This window comes from Ambystoma mexicanum, chromosome 5q (genome assembly GCF_040938575.1).
Source record: "Ambystoma mexicanum isolate Mex_15411 chromosome 5q, UKY_AmexF1_1, whole genome shotgun sequence".
Lineage (NCBI taxonomy): Eukaryota > Metazoa > Chordata > Amphibia > Caudata > Ambystomatidae > Ambystoma > Ambystoma mexicanum.
In genome coordinates, this window is record NC_090933.1 from 726061062 (window position 1) to 726082369 (window position 21308).

The following is a 21308-nucleotide window of genomic DNA, read 5'->3' on the forward strand; positions in this document are numbered from 1 at the left end:
TACAGTAGGGTGCTGGAAGGGTTACTTAGTATCCCCTTTGTCTCGTTTATCATGTAACATTTCTATGTTACCCTTTCTACAATTAATGGCTGGTGGCAGTGGTTTACTTTTTACTACCATTGTGCATTTTTACCGCAGATTGCATTCACAGCTGCAGTAAGGAACCCATGGGTGACCATTTTTTCAAAATGGCCCGGTCTTCTTTTTTCGCCATTTCTTGTTGGAAAGGTCCTTCTTGAGATTTACTTTGCATGCCAAACCAGGTTTGGTCCCTTTGTTCATTTTGTCTTTGGCGGGATTCACGAGTGAAATCTGCCTCTGGCTCCAGCATGTCTGGCAGGGGGAGGAAGTGAGGGAGTTGCCCAAAACTCCCTGTGCTTAATCCCATTGGTTGTAGGAATGCACCCAAAGGTGATTGGCCAGCTGGCTTTCCTTGTAGGACAGCCACCCTGCTGTGTGATTGACAGCTAGGCTGGAATAAATGGGAGTAACCTGCATAAAAGGCAAGGCTTTTGGCTTGGAAGGCAGAGTCGACCACTGGACGAAGGAATCCGAAGAAGAACTTGGAAGAGACGCCTGCTGCAACTCCTGGACCGTTGGTTTGACCAGTGAAGCCTTGCTGCTGTGCTGAAGCTCCGAATTTGCCTCGACTAGAGAAGCCCTGCAAGGACGACTTCTCCCCTTGGGTTGGTGGGACCAATCAACCCCAAAGTGAACTCGTCTGCACATCCTCTCGGAGCGGGCTGTACTCCCACTGCTGCTGCTGGAACCGAAGTGCCAGGGAGAGGAACACCAGATCGAGTGCATGGCTTTTAAGTCAGACCCGAGCACCAGGAAAATCCTCCGGACTTCCCTGAAGCAGGACTGAACAAACCTGAGCCACCTCAACAGAGTGCTGGACCCCAGATGCGAGGAAAGTCTGAAGTGGTATCCGAGAACCGCAATGTTGCTATTTGTTATAGACGCAAGGAGCTGAAACCAAGAAGTGCCGCTGTATTGAAGTTTTACCTTTGTTGCCGCCAACCTTCCCATTGCAGTGCAGGAGTCCCCAGACGTCCTCCCCCTTGTCCCCACGACTGAGCCTAGGAACAACCGGATCTGTAGAGCTGTACAGGAACAGAAGCCAGCTGGAATAATTTCTTCTAACCAAAGGTACTGTAACACTAAGGGGACTTACCTCTTGTAGTATAGCCTTGCTTGTTCTAAGTTGAGACTTGTCTTGGTTGCTTTTGCAGAGTTACTTGCAGGTTTGCCTTTCACAAGTCTTCCAGTTTGTGGCCCTTCTGTGATTCTTTATTTCTACAAAGACTTCCAAAACATTGTGCAAGACATTTGCTTAACTACAAGAAGGCTTCAGTTCACCTAGACCTTTGCTCAATTCACATTGGCTGGCCTGGCTCCTATAAAGATCATTTTTACCCCTGACTTTGTATTTTACCTTTCCTCCAGGAAAGGGTTAATTTACTTTCATTGGGAGTTTAAAAGTACTTATCTGCTTCAGAATATTTGTGTAACGTGTGTTTTTATTCCCAAACCCTTTTCTTTAACACCAACTCAGTATTGCTCCAAATGTACCAGTGATATATTAATGTCCACAGTTTCCTAGTTATTTAAGTCACCTCAGGGTGTAGGAACCATCTGTGTGCCATCCCAAATCGGTACTTGCTGATTTAGAGAAACTAGTAGCCTGATTCATGGAATTATTTGCGTGAAAAACGCAGATTTGCGCGCCTTTCTGCCCAAAAATCCCTGTTTGAAGTATGGGGATTTTCGGGCAGAAAGTCGCGCAAATCTGCATTTTTCACGCAAATAATTCCATGAATCAGGCTGTAAGAGTGTGTATTTTGAAGTGTATTTGTGTGTTGCTTATATATTGCTCCCTTCTGCAGAAAGCTTATTGAACTGACTGTTAAATAAATTCATAATTGTTTAATCAAGAAACCTTGACTGTAAGAGTTTGTTTGAACACTTGTCACTGTGAATCTCTGTTGAAAAACCCTACTGCTCACATTGACCCCTCTTGAGATAAGCCTGGCTGCTCAGCCACACTACCAACTTGTGTAGTACAGACTTATACCAAAGGTTGGGTTCCAATTGCCAGGAGGTCAAGGTTGCTGTAGTCTCCCAAAGGGTACTGCACATAATCTTGCCTAACAAGGGCTTACCTTCCATTTTTTTTTAGATTAATCAAGGCTGCTCTGGCAGCTTCAGCAGAGAGTGAAGGGGTGGATGCAACACCCGATCCGACGTCCAAGCCACAGAGATGGAATAATGTACAGGTGAGGCTGAGCAGCATGGGCGCCTACACTCAGGACATCCCTACATATAAAAGACTCAAATAGGGTTGTGTGCTGGCGCCCATGCTGTTTGACCTCTATCTGGCCGACCTTTGATGCGTTTGATGGGAGTGAGGAATGTGCTGCCTAAAATTGGCAAGACCCATATTACCTGGCTGTCGGATGCAGATGACTATTTTGGTTGATCATCCTTACATAGGATTAAAAAGAACTATCGTGGAATTTAGTGCGTATACTGATGAAAACAGGTTAGTACTCAATTTTGATAACACCAAGTAGATGTACTTTGGAACTACCAGCCGTGAGATCCTCACCTTGCGCTCTCCTGAAGGGATTGTTGAGCAGATGACATTGTATCGGTATTTGGGCCTTCTCATCTGTAACAGCTATAATTTATTTTAACTGCAGGGAAATCAACGCAAAAAGCAGTGGCACTTGTATCAATTATAAAATAAATAGCTGTTCCGACAGCGGAATACTCCTTGAGGGCTGTGATGTTGGTGTACAAACAAAGTTGTATGCCATTAATCTTATATGGGCTTGAATAGACTTATGTAGAAGATTATGCATGGCTGAATGTTGTCGAAGGGAAAACCTGGCGATTTTTACTGGGGTTACCACAGTGTGTTCTGATGGAGGCAATTCGACTGGAACTGGACTTGACCACATTGAAGGGTCCAGCACTAGTGAGGAGGGAAGTTATATATAATAAAGCAAAAAAAGAGATAGCTTGCCCCTTGCTTTACTTTCTTGGAAAGGCTGTGGGCAAGTGGTCTGGGCAGGCACTGAATGACTTTGAGGACTTACATTTGAGATTGTTTGAACTAATTGACTGGATCGATAAATGAGAGATGGATTTTTCACCACCTCAAAGCAACTTTTGAAAAAATAGTTAAAAACCTGGAACTGGAATAAAAATTATGCACATATGGCAACATAAAAGTCCCACAAAGAGTTGGAAGGGGAGCATGGTATCAAAGTAAGACAAAGCAAAAACAAAGAGGTGATGGCTGGAAGGTTTAGACTGAATCTTAACCACTGGCATTGCTCGGGGCAACCCTCCAGACCATCGTTCTTCGCCTGCCAAGCCATTACAGAAGGAGAAAGACCCAGCAGTTCGGGCTGGACTGCCCCTTTTGGGATAGGACCAAGCCTGATTTGCATATGGTTTTTCCCCTTCTGTAATGGCTTGGCAGGCTGAAAAACGATGGTCTGGAGGGTTGCCCAGAGCTTTGCCCGTGGTTATGATTAATTCAAAACCTTCCAGCCATCACCTTTCTGTTTTGCTAAAATCAAAGTAAGACAGACACAAGTGACTACAATTCAAGGGTGTTTATTGAACTTTATCAAGGGTGTGATAAACGCCTATCTAAACTTGAATCTACAGATGGGAGCAAGCTACAACCATCAAATAATAATAATGCAGTCCTAGTGGAGTCTTGTCAAAAGAAAAGGGCCTTTACAAAAAGAAGCGATTGCCAATTCTTACAGCTAATTTACGAATAGTGTGGGATAATGTTCATGAAAAATAAAGAAGTGTTCACAAAATGATGACAGGATGATCTGGCCGTTGTTCTCCCATCCCCACGTTTTCAGCACAGGACAAGGTGGTTCATTTGAGCATAGCACACTCTCAGACTTCTTCGGCATGAGGACACAGTTCCATTACTAACATCAGGGCCTCTGCGCCCAAGTCTCTTACGTTTTCAAACTCTCTTGATTCAGAGGGCCTGATGTAACAAAACAAACAAAAAGTTCCTTTACAAATACTCAAGTCAGGGAGTCACTCTTCACCCTAGATCCCCCTCAGCCGGGCTCAGATCTTTTTTATTTCACAATATTTAGTTTGAATCCCCCTCTCCAATGCTTATAGAATATCTTTTCTCGGGTGGCTCACAGTTCACGCCGGAACCCCCTCAGCCGTGCTCAGATCCCTTTTACACAATTAGTCTCCCTCAGCCTAGCTCGGATCAATTGCAGTTCGTATTAGCTATCGAAGACTTTCGAATTTACACAGGCTTTTGCCTGACCTGTTGGAGGAACACTTCGATATCACAGTTCACACTTTTTACACTCTAAGTTGGATACCTAACAGAGACCTTCGAATGAGCACCCACGTCGTACCGGACCACTCTGTAAATGGTATCTATCTTGGTTTCAAAAGTTCAGTCACTCTTTGGATATTCAATCATATTCGTGTCATTCATCACATACTCCGAACACTCTGTTCTTTGCAGATTTTCTCCTGCAATGTTGCTTCCTGCAACCTTGGTTCTAACACAGACCAGCTGTGCTGACTTTACTGGCGCTGCTTTGTTGTAGGAGCCAAGGACAGTACCACAGTGGCAATCGCTCCTCCCCGCCTCGGCTATCGATGCGGGAGAGCACTGGGTACCTTTGACACACAATGCACATTTCTTCAGCTTTAATTCCCGGTTTTATGTTTCTTATTCTCTAGGGCTCGTGAAAGTAGCGGTTTTCCTCTGAACAGGCCAAGGACAATTCCTTCCTTGCAACCCTTTTGTGTTTGCCTTGCTTTTGGTGTGCTTTCATGCTCCGCCTTTTATCCCTGAGGGGAAGAGAAAAGGAAGTCAGGTGTGTGTAATCAAAGTTGATTGCCTGATCTTGCCTGGCCTCAAAATTGGGACAACATGGTGGGCTCCCATAGGGAGTTATAGCCCTCATATTCCTAAGGGGATTTTGCCTGTGTCCTGGTTTATTTTTCCTCATCCGGGGAGGGTTGGTAAACTCGCAAGGGTGAGAATCTGGGGAGTTGTAGTGTTTGTGAAATGAATTAGAGAAATCTGTACAATAATAATTTGGGGGTCTGTCGAGGGAATAACCGGGATTATTGTTGTATAATGGATTTTTTATTGGTTTCCGGAAAGATTGAGGGGAGTATTGATATATTGTTTCTTTGGAAAGAGAAGAATAGCCTGTCTTGCCCAGGGAAAACCTGGGAGAAACGCCTCAGGTTTCTCAGAGTACACTTCTGTTATGCACTGTTACTTGATGCCGAAGTATTTAGCGTCTTCTCCCTCCCCTCAGTTGAGTTATCCTTTTAATGAGGCAAAATCAGTTGCTAACACTGGCGGTATGTGGACCGAGAATTGGCGTCCCTAGACAAAGCAGGATATGCACGGTATGCAAATGTATGCACATACAGTAAACATGAGATATGTGTTAACAAGATGTTTCACATTTGGAAATGTTTATATGTTTCACTTGGAACAGTTATGCATAATTATGGCTATATCAAAACTGGGCTTTTCTGGAGACGCTTTTTAAATGGCAATAACAATGCTCTGGACATTGCATTATTTAGGATATGGCAGAGGGTCGAAATAAAATTTAAAGCACTCACAGCCGGTACTTAACTGGACATCAGTAAAAGCCTTGAGGCACATGAATTTGGCTGATACAGGTGAATTGTGTATATACATGACAATATCATTTTTCTATGAATATGCAGTGTAAACCAATTTTCCACTTGTTATGAATGAAATAGATTTGTTTACTGTACTATGATAAATTTTGAAAAAGTTTCATCAGACACATTTTATGAAGCTGTTAGATGAAATTGTGGTCCGAATGTACTTCTCCTTTGGAATATCAGTTGAGATAATGCATTTTATAGGGATTAACAATGGGTATATTTTTAATAGATTAAGGTGATTAAGTGATGTTTTTTCAATTATATGTACACGTATGTGGAATTTTACTAAATAAGTATGTAAGTAAATTGTTAATGGATTCAATTTAAATTAATTACTCATGTATAAAGACGTGAAGGTTCGTTGAACAACATCACACTATTAATAAATACAAATAAAATATGGGTGGTGTTATGAATCTAGCGATGTCATCACTGCCTCCCCGGGGCAACTCTCTCCCCATATGGCGAGGGAAAGGCTGCCACTGCCTGATCCAGACCCTGGGAGTGGCTGTCTGTGTGACAAATTAGGTTGGAATATGCAATTTGCCACTAACCTGAGCAGATGGCAATTCTTTGATGACAGGAAAACCCCCCTGTGAACTTTACAACCCTCTGCCTGCTTCAGACAGGAATCTGAGAGGAGCAAAATCCCCAGGGAAACCCTCTGGGGGGAAAAACCCCTGTGACGGATTCGAGAGCGAATGTTGTGGCAGCTATTCGATCTTCGGACGCACGGACTGGAGGTTACTGGACTGGACCCTTCCAAAGGCAGAGATGCTGCTACCTCCTGTCGGAAATAAGGGAAAGGGCAAGTAGGGATGTGGAGAAGAAATGGGACAGAATATAAAGAGAGGAAGTGGATTTCACCTGAGACTGTATCTATGAGAGTCCTTATTCAGTCTGCAGCTGAGGCGTATGCGGACCTGGACATCTTTTCAAAGAATGGCGTGTTCTATAGAGGCAGATGAAAAGTAAGAAAGAGGAAGTATCCTGAATCCAGTTAAATACCTGCTCCCTCCCCGGTAGACTTACTGGGCTACACGTGTCGCAGAAGATTGGCGCTTCTGCACTGACTGCGTGGTTGTCGGCGGAAAGGGCAAAGCTCCTTTCGTGAAATCCCTGTAGAGACAGAGGGGTTAGCTCTTCTGTATGGTCAAGCTGAGATAGATTTGAACTCTGAGACTTATCCCGACCGTGTTCTTAATTCCTCGTGAATCAAGAAAGACGGAAAGCGGAATTTGACTCACGTGTTGGCGACGTGGTACGGGCAGACGTCATGGGACAGTGGGTAAGTCTGAGAACCAGTAGCGGACATAACCGCAGAGTTGGCTGTTCTGTAACAGGAGAGAAAGGTAAGCGTAGAAGGAACACAAGTGACAGGTAGGTTAGTTTCCCTAGGAAGCAAAACTTATGGAGCATCTAGTACAAGAGTAGTGACGCGCCAGGAAACAGGAACAGGCAGACTATAATTCGTCTCATGATCACCAATGGGTAGAGTCCACCCATCAGCAAGAGCGGGCAGGCTCGCTGTACAGGACCAGCGCTTCCTGGCAACCATGTTGCAATACCATAACGCACCAGCATATCGAATGCGGCCACAGCGCCACCATGACCACTGGCCGTAATGAGATGAAACAGTATGCCCCCCCTCAGAGGCAGGCAACCCGGTTTACCAGGGTGGAACCAAAAGAAGCACCTGACGAAGCACAGGGCATGTACCTCAGAAGAAGGCTCCGAAGAACGATCAGATGGTGTATAACCCTTCCAGTCCACAAGGAACTGCAACCGTCCCCTAATGTACCGGGAATCACAGATCCCTGAGACCTCAAATTCATCCCACAAGGGAGTGACCACAGGAGGAGGGCGGACAGAAGGACACCTCAAACGATCCGTAACATCCAATTTGATCTGAGACAGGTGAAAAACCGAATGGATTCTGGACTAAAACGGAGGGAGTCGAAGGCGAACAGCCACCTCACCAACCAATTGCACAATCGGATAGGGACCAAAATATCTCTGAGACAATTTGGAGGGACTTAGATGACGAAGTAAGTATCTGGAAGACAACCAAACCAAATCTCCCACTGCTTGAGCAGGTGCGGGTCTCCTTCTCCTGTTGGCGTAGAGTTTGGCACGGTCTTGGGCATCCTGCAAGGCCCGAAGAGCCCCTTGATGTCCATGATGGATGTCTGTGACCAGGGCATTGACTCCTGAAAAATTAGTGGAAGAAGGAACAACTGTAGGGAGGAAAGAAGTATGGTATCTATAGGTGCAGAAGAAAGGGCTGGTCCGCAAAGCAGAGTGGGTAGCATTATTATAAGCGAACTCAGCATGGGGAAACAGTTCAACCCAGTCATCTTGGGCAGCTGAGACAAAACACTGCAGATAACCTTATAAATTTAATTCAATCGTTCAGTCTGACCATTGGTCTGCGGGTGGAACCCAGAACTTAAACCATGTTGGATGTGAAGAAGGGCACACAATTGTTTCCAGAAGTTAGAGGTGTATTGTGGACCTCTGTCAGACACGATTGTGTCCGGCAACCCATGACGGGAAAAGATTTCTGAAATGAAAACCTAGGACATTTGAGCTGCAGATGGAACCCCAAAGAGAGATGAAAAATGGGCCATTTTGGAGAGCCATAATGGCTGTGCGACAGTTTGAAGGGGGTAAGTCCACAATGAAATCAGTTGATATAACCTGCCATTGCCTCTTGGGGATGCGCATGCGTGTGAGTAAGCCAAGAGGAAATTGACATGAAGTCTTGGACTGTAGACATATGGAAACCATAATCCCGGACATCTGTCGGCAAGGATGGCCACCAGAAGTGTCTCTGGACTAGATCAAGAGTGGTGTTTACTCCTCGATGACCGGCTGCATGTGAATCATGACACATGTGCATGACAGATTTCTGTAGTTCTCTTGATGGAATCAGTACCCTTTGGTCATAGAAATAGAAGCCTTGTTGCCGGAAGAGTTTGTGTGTTTGGGTAAGTTTCAGGCAAAAGTCCCGATGCTCCAACGTGGGCTGTTTGACTTGTTGCTGAAAGTCCGTAACTACATGAATGAATACGGCCTTCGGAAAGATTGGTTCCATGCAAAATCTGGTAGTGGGATGGTCCTTGCATGAAAGGGCATCGGCTCGAAGGTTCTGTCATCCAGGTAAAAAAGGTGAACAGAATGTTGTAGGGAGAGAAAAAATGGGCCCAACGGGCTTGACGGCTGTTCGTGGTTTGTGCGAACTGAAAAACCTTGAGGTTTTGGTGATCAGTTCAGACTTCAATTGGATGCTGGGAACTGAGCAACAGATGTCTCCATTCTTCAAATGATCTTTTGATCAACAATAACTCCTTCTCAAGGACAGAATAGTTGATCTCTGAAGGACTAAAAGTCTTGGACAGGTAAGCCACAGGAGATTCAGTGCCATCTGTAGTTTCTTGCAATAAAACGGTACCTAAGGCATAGTGCAAAGCATCAGTTTTCAGGATGAATCGTCTTTGTTGGTGAGGGTTAACTAGGATGGGGGCAGATGTGAATAACCTCTTTAAGAGATTAAAGGATTCCTGAACTTGAGAATTCCAAACAAAGGGTATCCCCTTTTTAAGGAGTCGGTCAGAGGGAAAATGACTTCAAAGAAATTCGGTATGAACTTCCTATAAAAGTTTGCAAACCCAACAAATCTCTAGATTTCCTTGATGTTGGAGGGGGGTGGCCAATCTACCACAGCAGAAACCTTTTGCAGATCCATCGAGATACATTGTGGGGAAAATACAAAACCTAATACGTAACCCGGGAACAATGGAATTCACATTTCTCTGCCTTGTAGTACAATTGATTAGTTTGTAAATGTTCCAGGGCTAGTTTGACATGATGTATGTGTTTGCTTTGATTCACAACTAAAATCAGAATGTCTTCCAGGTAGATCACTACAAAATGCAGTAACACATCCGCAAACACATGATCCATAAAGCGTTGGAATATCGCTGGGGCATTACAAAGGCCGAAGGGCATCACATGGTACTCAAAATGCCCAAAGGTGTTCGAAAAGCCGTCTTCCCTTCGTCTCCGGGGGCTATACGAATTCGATGGAAAGCTCCTCTTAGGTCTAATTTTGTATAGATGGTTGCACAGGAAACAGCTTCAAGGATGTCTGGGATTAATGGCATGGGATATTTGTCTGCCACAGTAATTTTGTTCAATCCCCTGTAGTATGGTGCTGGGGCGAAGTTCCTCAGTATCCTTTTTAGGGATATAGAATAAAGAGGCTCCTGCTCGTGAGGTAGATTCTGCTATTAGCCCATTCTGTAGGTTAGTCTGAAAATATTCCTTAAAAACTGATTTTTCTTTCTGGGAAAACATATACATCCATCCAAACGGAATGGGTTGGTGGGGAAGAAGTTCAATATGACAATCGTCCCGGCGATGTGGAGGAAGCAAAGAATATTGTGGAGCAGAGAATACCTGGGAAAACTGGTGGTAACAATGCAGAATGTTGCTCACATGGCTGATCATAGTAACCCCTTCTGTAGGAGGATCTGAAGGAGAGGTATGAACACTGAATGGTTGACCAGACACTTAGTAACAGAATACTCAGATCCCAGAAATAAAGTTCCTGCTGTCCAATTAATGTACGGGTTGTGTAAATGCAACCATGGTAAGCCAAGGATGATGGGAAAGTGAGCCGCCTTGATCAAATCAAAACACAGCACCTCTGTATGGGAGGAAATTCGACAAATAAGAGGCAGAGTTTGTTCTTTGATAGGCCCAGAAACTAAAGGGCTACCATCCACTCCCTGAATGGGTATGGAGAGGGTCTTTGGTAATCTTCTGATTCCTTTACTTGTGGCCCACTGATCATCTAAAAAATTGCTGGCTGCTCCACAATCAACAAGGGCTGGAACGTTCCGAATTTCCTGATCGTCAAAGGAAAAATGTAGGAGGATGATAACCATAGAGTTTTCTGGGACACCAGCATTCTGTGAGAGTATAGGCAAGGAACCCTCTTGACACACCCGGGCCACAGTTCCCCTTATGGCTGGGCTGGAGAGTTTCCCGACTTCCTTCTTTCTGAGCGTCTTTGGCGGAGCCACAGGACAGTCTCTGACAATATGGGTGCATGAACCGCAGTACATGCATAGACCTTGTATTTGTCTACGATCTCGCTCTTCAGATGTGAGTGGTCTCCTAGCCGTTCCCAGTTGCATCGGTTCTTCAGTAAGGACCAGTTTTGGCGGAATGTTAGGGGTTCGGAGCGGGTTCTAGATGTTCGTCCTTTTCTCAGTTCCATCTGACGTTCCTAAAGATGATAATCCATTTGCATCGTTACCGTAATCATTTCGGCTAAGTTAGCTGGTCTGGGAACTCTAGAAACCCCGTCTTTTCATTCCTCAGTTAATCCTCTGTGGAACAAGGTCAACAAGGCATCGTCGGGCCATGCAGTTTCATAAGAGAGTTGCTTAAATCTTGTGACATAAGTCATGAGGTCTTGGTTGCCTTGTCTTAGATCAAGGAGCCTTTCCTGAGATGAGATAGAGATCTCCTGTCGACTAAACATTGATTTGAGGCTGTTGACAAATGCTGGATAAGAGTCAAGGATAGCATTACCCGTAATCACTAAAGGTGTAGCCCTTGCCAGGCCAGCACCTGTAAAATGGGAAACCAGAAACCCTACCTTGTCTTGTCTGTAGGTAAGCGTTTAGCCTTAAATGTGAAATGCACAGTACAACTGTCCAAAAACTCTTTGAGCTAGTGTGGACTTCTGTCATACTTGCCGGTGGGTAATGAGGAGAGAGGTAATTCGGGGTTGGCCTGTGCTATCTGTTGTCTAAGATGGGTATTTTCCTGTTTGAGGTTTTGTACCTCATGAGACAAGGATTGCATGGCAGCCATGAGCTGCTGCATCTGCTGTTCCATGGCGTCTGCTTCTGAGCGTCGCTATCTGTGACAAATTAGGTTGGAATATGCAGTTTGCTACTAACCTGAGCAGATGACAATTCCTTGATGACAGGAAACCCCGCCCTGTGAACTTTACAACCCTCTGCTTGATTCAGACAGGAATCGGAGAGGAGCAAAATCCCCAGGGAAACCCACTCGGGGAAAAAAACCTTTGCCGGATTTGAGAGCGAAGGTTGTGTCAGCTCTTCGATCTTCGGACCCATGGACTGGAGATTACTGGACTGGACCCTTCCAAAGGCAGAGATGTTGCTACGTTCTGTTGGAAATTAGGGAAAGGGTAAGTAGGGATGTGGAGAAGAAATGGGACAGAATATGAAGAGAGGAAGTGGATTGCACCTGAGACTGTATATATGCAAGTCCTTATTCAGTCTGCAAATGAGGCGTATGCGGACCTGGACATCTTTCCAAAGAATGGCGTGTTCTATAGAGGCAGATGAAAAGTAAGAAAGAGGAAGTTTCCTGAATCCGTGTAAATACCTGCTCCCTCCCTGGTAGACCTACTGGGCTACATGTGTCGCGGAAGATTGGCGCTTCCGCACTGACTGCGTGGTTGTCAGCGGAAGGGGCAAAGCTCCTTTTGCAAAATCCCTGTAGAGACAGAGGGGTTAGCTCTTCTGTACGGTCAAGGCTGAGATAGATTTGAACTCTGAGAATTATCCCTACCGTGTTCTTAATTCCCCGTGAGTCAAGAATGACAGAAAGCTGAATTTGACTTCCGTGTTGGAGATGCAGTATGGGCAGACATGACGGGACAGTGGGTAAGTCTGAGAACCAGGAGCGGGCGTAACCGCAGAGTTGGCTGATCTGTAACAGGAGAGAAAGGTAAGCATTGAAGGAACATAAGTGACAGGTAGGTTAGTTTCCTTAGAAAGCAAAACGTACGGAGCATCTAGTACAAGAGAAGCGACGCGCCGGGAAATTGGATCAGGCAGAATATATTTCGTCACATGATCACCGATGGGCGGAGTCCACCCATCAGCAGGAGCAGGCAGGCTCGCTCTACAGGGCCGGCGCTTCCAAGCAGCCATGTTGGAATACCATAACACACCAGCTTATCGAATGCTGCCACAGAGCTACCATAACCAGCGGCCGTAATGAGATGTAACAGTCTGTGGGAGGACCATATGGGGGTGAAAACCCTCATTGGAAGGAGGTGGACTCGTTTGCTGGAACATGGTATGCCCCTTTCCACTCAAGGTCTGACACCAACCCCCTAATTTCCCAAACCCATATGGCATACTGTCATATAAAATCAGAACATCTAGTCCGGACTGACAATAAGGCTCTTTCAAACAAACCCTTGTAGCAAAATGATTGAGATGAAGAAGAGCACTAGAGCAGTGCAGAGCACTGAAGCCAGGAAGCCAAAGATGCACTCTAGTTGTTGGAAGGATCCGATGGGTGCCGGGACGTTTAAAAACATCACGTGTTTAGAAACATGGAGAACCACTACCCCAGACTCAGGTCGGAAAACCGAGAAGAAGCAAGTTGCAGCCTGGAGCAAGGAAACTCCCAGAGGGCCCGTCACGAGAGGCTTGGAAGCCGGAGGTTCACCACATAGAGGCCAAGAGCAGAGGAAGCTGTCGAACAAAGGCTGAGGCACTGTGACTACTGGAGAGCCAACGAGACGCCTGCAAGAGGAGGAAGCAAGTCTCTGGGAGAATTGCAGACTTTGAAGAATGCAGAAGCAGCCAGGATAAACCGGTGAGCCCAGATAGGGGAGTTGGGACACCAGTGCGCTTTGTGGCGTACACCGCACACCATTGAAGGAAAATTACATGAACTGGGTGAACCCGAGCAGTGGAGCTAGGACGCCAAGTCAATTGTTGAATGAAGCAAGTGATAGTGGGTCGAGGACCTAATGGCTGAATTAAGAAAATATAAAAGCATGGAACTGCTGCCCATTAAGAAAGTTCTGGCAGGAGAGTATACCAGGCAACATGATTGCAAGTCCGGGACCCACACCCATTTGTGATATGACAAGTGTTTGGTAGCAAAGTAGCAGAGTGTACCAGACAGACAGAGGAGGGTCTGGGACTCATCCTAATGCTTGCCAGGAAGCTGCATATAAAATGAGCAGGTCAAGAGGATGGAGTCATCCTCTTGAGTGTGTGAAATCCAGGAGAAGGGAGTCATTCCCCCTGGAGTTGGAACAGTAAACATTGTGACTAGGCGAATGGAGGCATTCCCTAGTGAAATTGTGTTTGCCAAGAGAAAAAAAGGCAACCTCTTGGTGCTGTGAAGATTGCGACTAGGGTAAGGGAGGCATTCCCCTAGTGATTGGAGATTGTGTTTGCCAAGAGAAGGAGAACCTTTTGGTACTGTGAACATTGCAACCAGGGGAAGGGAGACATTCCCTTTGGTTTCATTGGAGAATTCTGAGGAGCCAAGAGAAGAGAAGTAACTTTTTGGCATTGTGAATTGTGAAAGAGATGAAAGAGATCAAGGGAAGAACCATACCCTTTGAAACGGAGAACTCTAAATAGCCTGAGAAACACCAGGGATGGGAATCCTCTCCTGAGACGTGTGGTTGCTTATTTTCTATTATACCTTTCAGAACTTTATGTTGGAACTTTGGAAAAGAGCTGCAGACGACCAGCTGAAAGAATATTTCCCTTTTCACTTTATCTTTTATTCTTATGGCATTTATTGAGCGCAGACCTAGCAACGAGAAGCAGCGGAGCACCTTACAGAGGTATATAACAATACAGATAAATAACAAAGCGCTTTGTGGGGGGTAGGACACAGAGGGCAGAGAGGAGGGGTACAGATGTCTTGAGTTTAGCGTGTACGGGTCAAGTTAGGATTTGGACACAGGATGGAGAACTTTATTTTGGACATTCTGACACAGACATCCTTTAGTTCTGCTGAGGCAGGTAATACTCCCTTACAATTAGGGCAAGATAGGTCTTTATCCAACCCTCTTTTTACTTTCATAAAAGTCTTTGCCAACCACCACAATGTCCTTGTGTCCGACTCTTACTCCTGGTCCCTTGCAGTGGTTTATGTGTATTTGGTTTAGTGTGTTGTGGAGTGTCAGTAGAGTGTCTGTAGTTTCTGGTGTTTTCCATTTTTTTGGCAAAGGTATCAAAGGTATGTCTCTGGTTTGCTCATTCTTGAAGGGTGGGTATGCAGAGCATTAGAGTTTTTATCAGGGACGTCATTTCACCAAAATGCCGGGGGTAGCGGAAGTGACACCATATGTCCCTTGACCTCTGGTGACATCACAGAAAGTGATGTCATTTGACCCCACCCCCAAGTGATATCACTGGAAGTGATGGCACACAACCTTTCACCCCTTGACAAAACAGGAAGTGGCATCACATAGCATTGTCCCACGGTACACTAAGAAAAATATGGCTACGACATCACTGTAATATGATGTCCATGTCATACAAGAATGGAACACCATGTGTAACGTTTATATCACTGTTTACAGGCCCATTTTACCAATTTACTGTGAATGTAAGCAGAAGTCCAACACAACAACCTGGACTATTGTACATCATTCGGCTAAACTGTAAACAGAGAGCATCTCGAAGCGGCCTAAACCCCAAAGTGCAGACATCCAGTGCTTGCCTAGTGTCTGGACACAGATTGTAAACAGCAACTGACCAACACAAGTTCAGCCAGAAGACAATCAGAGGCTGTACCACTTCATGCTTTTACACTTGAACAATACGTGAAGAGATTTTCTGGTCAAGAGTGCACTTTGAACCATTGCACAGCAACCTACTCCCGCCGGTCACCCAGAGCCTGAATATCCCCCAACCATTTTCACCACGGGCACTCCACCATCCACTGCGAGTCACTAACGGCCCTCCATCAACAGCTTTGAATGTCTGGCACCCACTCCTGTCCTCCAACACCTTACACCTCCATTGCCTTGCTCCAACACATTCATGTTTACACAATGCCACCCTCCAGCTACTTACATTTCCAGCATGCTCCATCATCAACCTCAAGCAAACTAGCAAGAATGCTGGAATACAAACATGCCCTAAATGCAGGGAGGTGAACGCAGGACTGGTACATATGTTCTGGGCATGCCCGGAAATACGGAGATACTGGGAGGAGGGGGCTCACCTTTTGATTAATCTGGAGGTGGAATCATTGTGGGCATGTATGTTGGGGGGGGGGGGTTCCTAGGCCGCGTAAGTTCTAACATGTGAGTAAACCTAAGGACCTGGCCTATATACTTGCTAAGCACAGGATCGCCATGAGCTGGAAAGCGAGCAACAGACCAAAAGTGAACATTTCTGAAGGTGGCATGACCTTCAGAAATGGGCCAATGTGGAAACGGTGGTGTGGAGCGAAGCAGTCAATAGAGGAGAGGAGGAGGAAGTGGAGACACTGACAGCCTGGAGGCATCTAGTGGCTACACTATCTGGGTCTGCCAGACTTGCATAGAAGATGATGATTCCTTGGGGGAAGCAGGGGGAGGGGGCCCCCAGGTAGAGTGGGGGAAGGTGGTGTTGTGGGGTAGGTTCGGGTTAGGGGTGGGAGGTAACAGGACGGCGGTGAACATATTACAAAACTGCACAGGATAATTGGAAACTACAATTGTTGTTCACTGTCTGTTTTTTTGGTTGTGTTGTTTGTTGGAAATAATAAAAATTGTTAAAAAAGAAATAACCTAAAGCAAACTAGCAACTGAAGTCTACAGTACCCTCCTTAAGCACCCCAACAGTGCAATTACCCTCCTCAAACATCTTATATCGGCATTAAATGCATTTCTACTCTCTTAAATCACATTACTCTCAAACACTCTCTCCCAACATCTGTAGGCCACTAGTTCAAGATATTAAGTCTCCAGTACCAGCCTCCATAACATTGAGCATCAAGCACACACCTCAAACCCAGAGCTGTTCCAGTGGCTATGAATGATTTGAAACCTTCCAGCCATCACATTTCTGTTTTTATTATTTGGTTACTAACCCACAGTTTTTTTTTTGATAGATGGGAGATAGAGGGGAAGGATGTGCTGCAGGTCACAGTAATTGCAGTTTAAATTTTAAATGGAAACAGCAGCAGCAGCTCCATGACATTGCTCCTAGAAAAGGCCAATTTTATTGTTTTCTTTGGTCCTTTATGTGTTGCTTAATACCTCCTCCAGCTTCTAAGCACTGGAACAGGAACTGAACCCATGTTGCAATGCATCCTCTTGTTGAGTCACAGAACCAATGCCTGATGTTAAGGTCTGGGGCACTGTATTGCTCGCCAAGAGTGCACGGACAGTTATTTATCACCAGTACATTTGGAGAGCAGAGCAAATACTTTGAACGCAGGTAGACGGAACAATAACTCACAACCAGACACGCAGTTAGCGAAATAATGAGCACTTATACGGCTATGATATGATATGATATGATTGGTTATTTATAACACGCTTAATACCCAGAGGTTTCTAAGCGCGGACCCGAGGATCGAACTTGTGGTGTTCCGTGTCGTTTTGCTTCCAAGGCGAGCACGTTGCCACTGAGCTATGCTCCCAATACTATTTATTCATAGTTAATCATACATAAGCAACAAGTGATAACACAGAAATAAATCACTGAAAAGATAGTGAATTAAAGAGAATACATCACCATGGGCGTAACTGAATCCCCTCACCTCGTCTGAAGTGGCTGGAAGACCTTGGTAACAGCGAGGCCGAGAGCACAACAGCCCACAGGAAGGTCGAAACAAGGCCCCCTCCCCTCCGACTGAGGTCTTTGTGTTTTTTCCACCTGACCTTTCCAGAGCTCCGCATATATGCCCTCCTCAAAAAGGGGTGGCAATTTCTCGAACCTTCTGGCATTAGCGCTTGTGCATTGAGTGACCGTTGGTTGCCGGCTGGGCCAACCGACAGTAACCCCAAGGAGCAAAGCTTCCCTTTTCTAAAGCACCACAGAAAACAATTCCATAACTCATCCTGAGACCTTGGCGCAAGTATAGCAAGACATAACAAAACCTTTTTTTATATCTGGTACCAGCCGGCACCTGTGGATTCTTGCTTTCCCAGCGTTGTGTCCTTGGCTGAGGCCTGCATACCAGGCTCAGCAGTGAATAACGTTGAAAGCATGTTTTATGCAAAGCAAGTGCAGTTTTCACTGAGGCATGGAATAAATATCCATTATGGCTCTGAGTGCCCCCAGAATGCACTGTGCATTAGCGCCATGTTTTAGCTCAAGCATCAAAATCCACCCTTGGATATTTACCTTCCATAGCCCAGTGGTAGAGGAGCTGGTCTCTGAAACCGACGAAACATCAGAACTAAGTTGGGAATACATTGAACACAACAACAACCAGTTATTATGATAGCCAAAATAATACAAATGCAAGCAAAGGCGTAACGCAGTGTACCCCCAATGTCAGGAATCCATGAAAATAACCAATCACACAAATTCCCAGTATGATCTTGAGACTTTTGGGAAATTAAGTCCCTCAAAACTAAGATATGACTTTCAATGGATCGTGAATGGTCACTTAGGTTGAAACAACACATACCTTCAACTGCGTTACAGCCCAAATTATGTTTCAGCAAGAGATAATCAACAGCAGCCCTGTTTTGCAAAGCTGCTTATCTAATAACTTTGCTAACAAGGAGCAACTCTTCTAATGCTTGAGAAGTATGATTAAGTTCTTTTACCACTAAACATGCCAAACTCCCACTAATGTAAGGTCTAATGCCAGAACCTCAGCCTCTGATAACAAATGCACATGTGCATCACAATCTGGGAATAACCCAAAGATTCAAAAGTTGACCTTTTGCTTCAAGACATTGCTGGGTGTAAAGGGAACATCATTAGCCCTAATCGAGTTAAGACACATGGACCTCTGAAAATTTTAGCTGGAATGTAAGTGTATGCGATGTTGCCACATGAGAAGAGCCATCCTGTTGGAACTTTCACATGATTTAGATGACTGGCACCTATCACTGTATGATTGCAAGACATAGTATTATTCACACTGGTACATGTGCTTGGAACTCGTGAACACAACCGTTTCTCAAACGCAGTTTGATTTTTCTTTTTGGTTAAATACAGCTGTTGGCATTTGCCAATTTCTATTACATTGCAGGTCATAAAGTAACACACATTGCCTTGAGTTATATTGTATGTTATAATACGTGTCAAGTTTCTCCACTTGCGATCTGTTTCCTGCAAAACCTGCAGTACTCATAGACTGAAAAGGATTGTCTGATATCGGAATCTTGAACTGCAGAATCGTCGTGCATGACGCCAAAAATATGCCTCAACATTGGAGCCGGCGTCAGCACCGCTACTAAACAGGTAGACAGCAAAGCTTCCACATGTTGCACATCGGGAAAGGCAAAAGTGCGTAATGTTGAGTACTTGCTGTGCCAAATATGTCCACATATTCTCCATTTGGGCAATCATCAGGGAATATCTTCACCGTCCAAAAGATATCTCCTGCATAGCTGGCATCAACATTGTTTGCGCTTGCACCTGATGTGTTTTTGGCATTCCATAAATCAATTTCTTGAGTCTGGCTGGATTTTCTGCATCGGCATAGGACTGCTTTCGAACATCATTGCTCATCATCATCAGTTTCCCATGGATCGCTGGCACAGATGTGACACTTTTCATGGGAAACAGCATGCCGTTTGACTCTCCCAAACGGAGTCCATTTAGTCCCATAATTACGCCAGCCAGACACAGGATCTACAAGGCAAACCCAGAAAAGTGATATCAGTGTTGAAAATCACTCTCTTAGGTAACAGGTAACAGTTGTCTGCGGGCACATACTGCCATTTTTCTTTACCGGGTTCCATTACTAAAACTACCTGGTCTTTGCCTGATGCAATAACATCTGCGGGCACTGGTGGGCCACTTGGTCTTTCAACCTACACCTTAGCACCCGGTACCATACTGTCTGAAGAGCTAAAACGACGATCCCCACGGGTAGTTAACACTGTGGGAGGCTGCTCCTTTTTAATCATGGACAACTTAACAGGAATAATAATCGCCCTTGTGGATCGGTAACACCTGGTCCCCACTATTCATCAAGATGACTTTGATCTTGCTTTGGTAATCGGCGTCAATGACCCCTCCCAGCACTTGAACTCCCTTCAATGCTAGGCCAGATCTAGGGGAAATCCATCCCATATGCTCTGGAGGAATTTGTACCCCAATCCCTTTTTCAATCACAAAAATCCCTCTCTGGTCTAATCTGATTTCTTCATGAGAATGCAAGTCTACCCCTGCTGACTCTGGAGTCGCCTGATAGGGAGCTAAAGAACCCGGGGTAATTTCCCAGTACAATAGGGTCTTTCTAACTGAGTTGGGTTGAATCTGTAAAGCAGGAGTCATTAGTCGTAATAATGGAGTTTCCTGATTATTCACAGGCCTATTGTTTAGCACTTGCACCGCATCAAACACATGATCACGCCAGCCTGCTAAACTGCCATCTCCAGATTTGCGCAGCTGTTCTTTCAGCAAACCATTGATCCTTTCAATTAATCCTGAAGCTGCAGGGTTATAGGGCACGTGCTAGAGCCACTCAATACTCTTTTCCTGACAATATTCCTGAATTAATTTGCCTTTGAAGTGTGACCCATTGTCACTTTGAATCTGCAAAGGCACCCCGTAATGCAACGTGATCTGATCCAACAACTTAATGGTGTTCAGTTGTGTGGCACGTTTACACGGCAAAACCATCATATATCCAGAGTATGTATCCACAATGGTGCATGCATACTGACAGCCTTTACTAATAGGCAGAGGACCGATGTAATCAATCTGCCAAATTTGACCTGGTAATTTTCCTCTTTGCAATGTAACGTGGACAATCTGAGGGATAGGCCTATGCTGTTGGTGTTGGCACACTGGATATTGCAAAATGATTGTTTTCACTACCTCTAAAGGAATACTGATTCCTCAAGCTTGTGCCCAATGGTAGTAGCCTTTTCTCCAAGGTGCCCACATTTCTGGTGAGCCCACTTGGCCAAACCCTCCAAATCGTCTTCCTGAGCCTCTGCATCCACAGATGAAATCTTGGTGTGTTCATCTGCAACAGAATTAAACCAACGTTCTAATGAATCTGTAGCACAATGCGCATCCACATGATACACAGTGACTTCACTTTGTGATAACATTTCCGCATATCTTGCCACAGTTCTTTTCCCCACAACTCTTTTGAATGAATCATCCACCCATTCTTTTGCCAGGTTGGCAGCCACACCGCCAATCCATTCACCACTGACCATGAATCTGTGTACAAATGACATCGACCAGGGGTCTCTTGTTTCAATGCTTGGTAAACTGCATAAAGTTCTGCAAACTGAATGCTCTTCCCTTTCCCTAACGTTTTTAAAATTTTTTTAGTCTTCGGATTGTATGACACCACTTTCCAGTATCGCTCGGTTCCCACATATCGGGCCGAGCCATCTGTAAACCAGGCATGCTCTGTCTGCTCTACGGTAAGATCGCCATAAGGTACTCTCCATTTCACGGGAGACTCGCGTTTCGTAGACACTTCCGGTGGTATGTAATCTGAGGGTGATATGTTGGCTACTTGCTCATGTAATTTTGCAACCCCACCCTTCCCTGATTTAGCTCTGTCTTGAATGTACCATTTCCATTTGCTTATGCTGGCTTCTTGAGCGTGTCCTATTC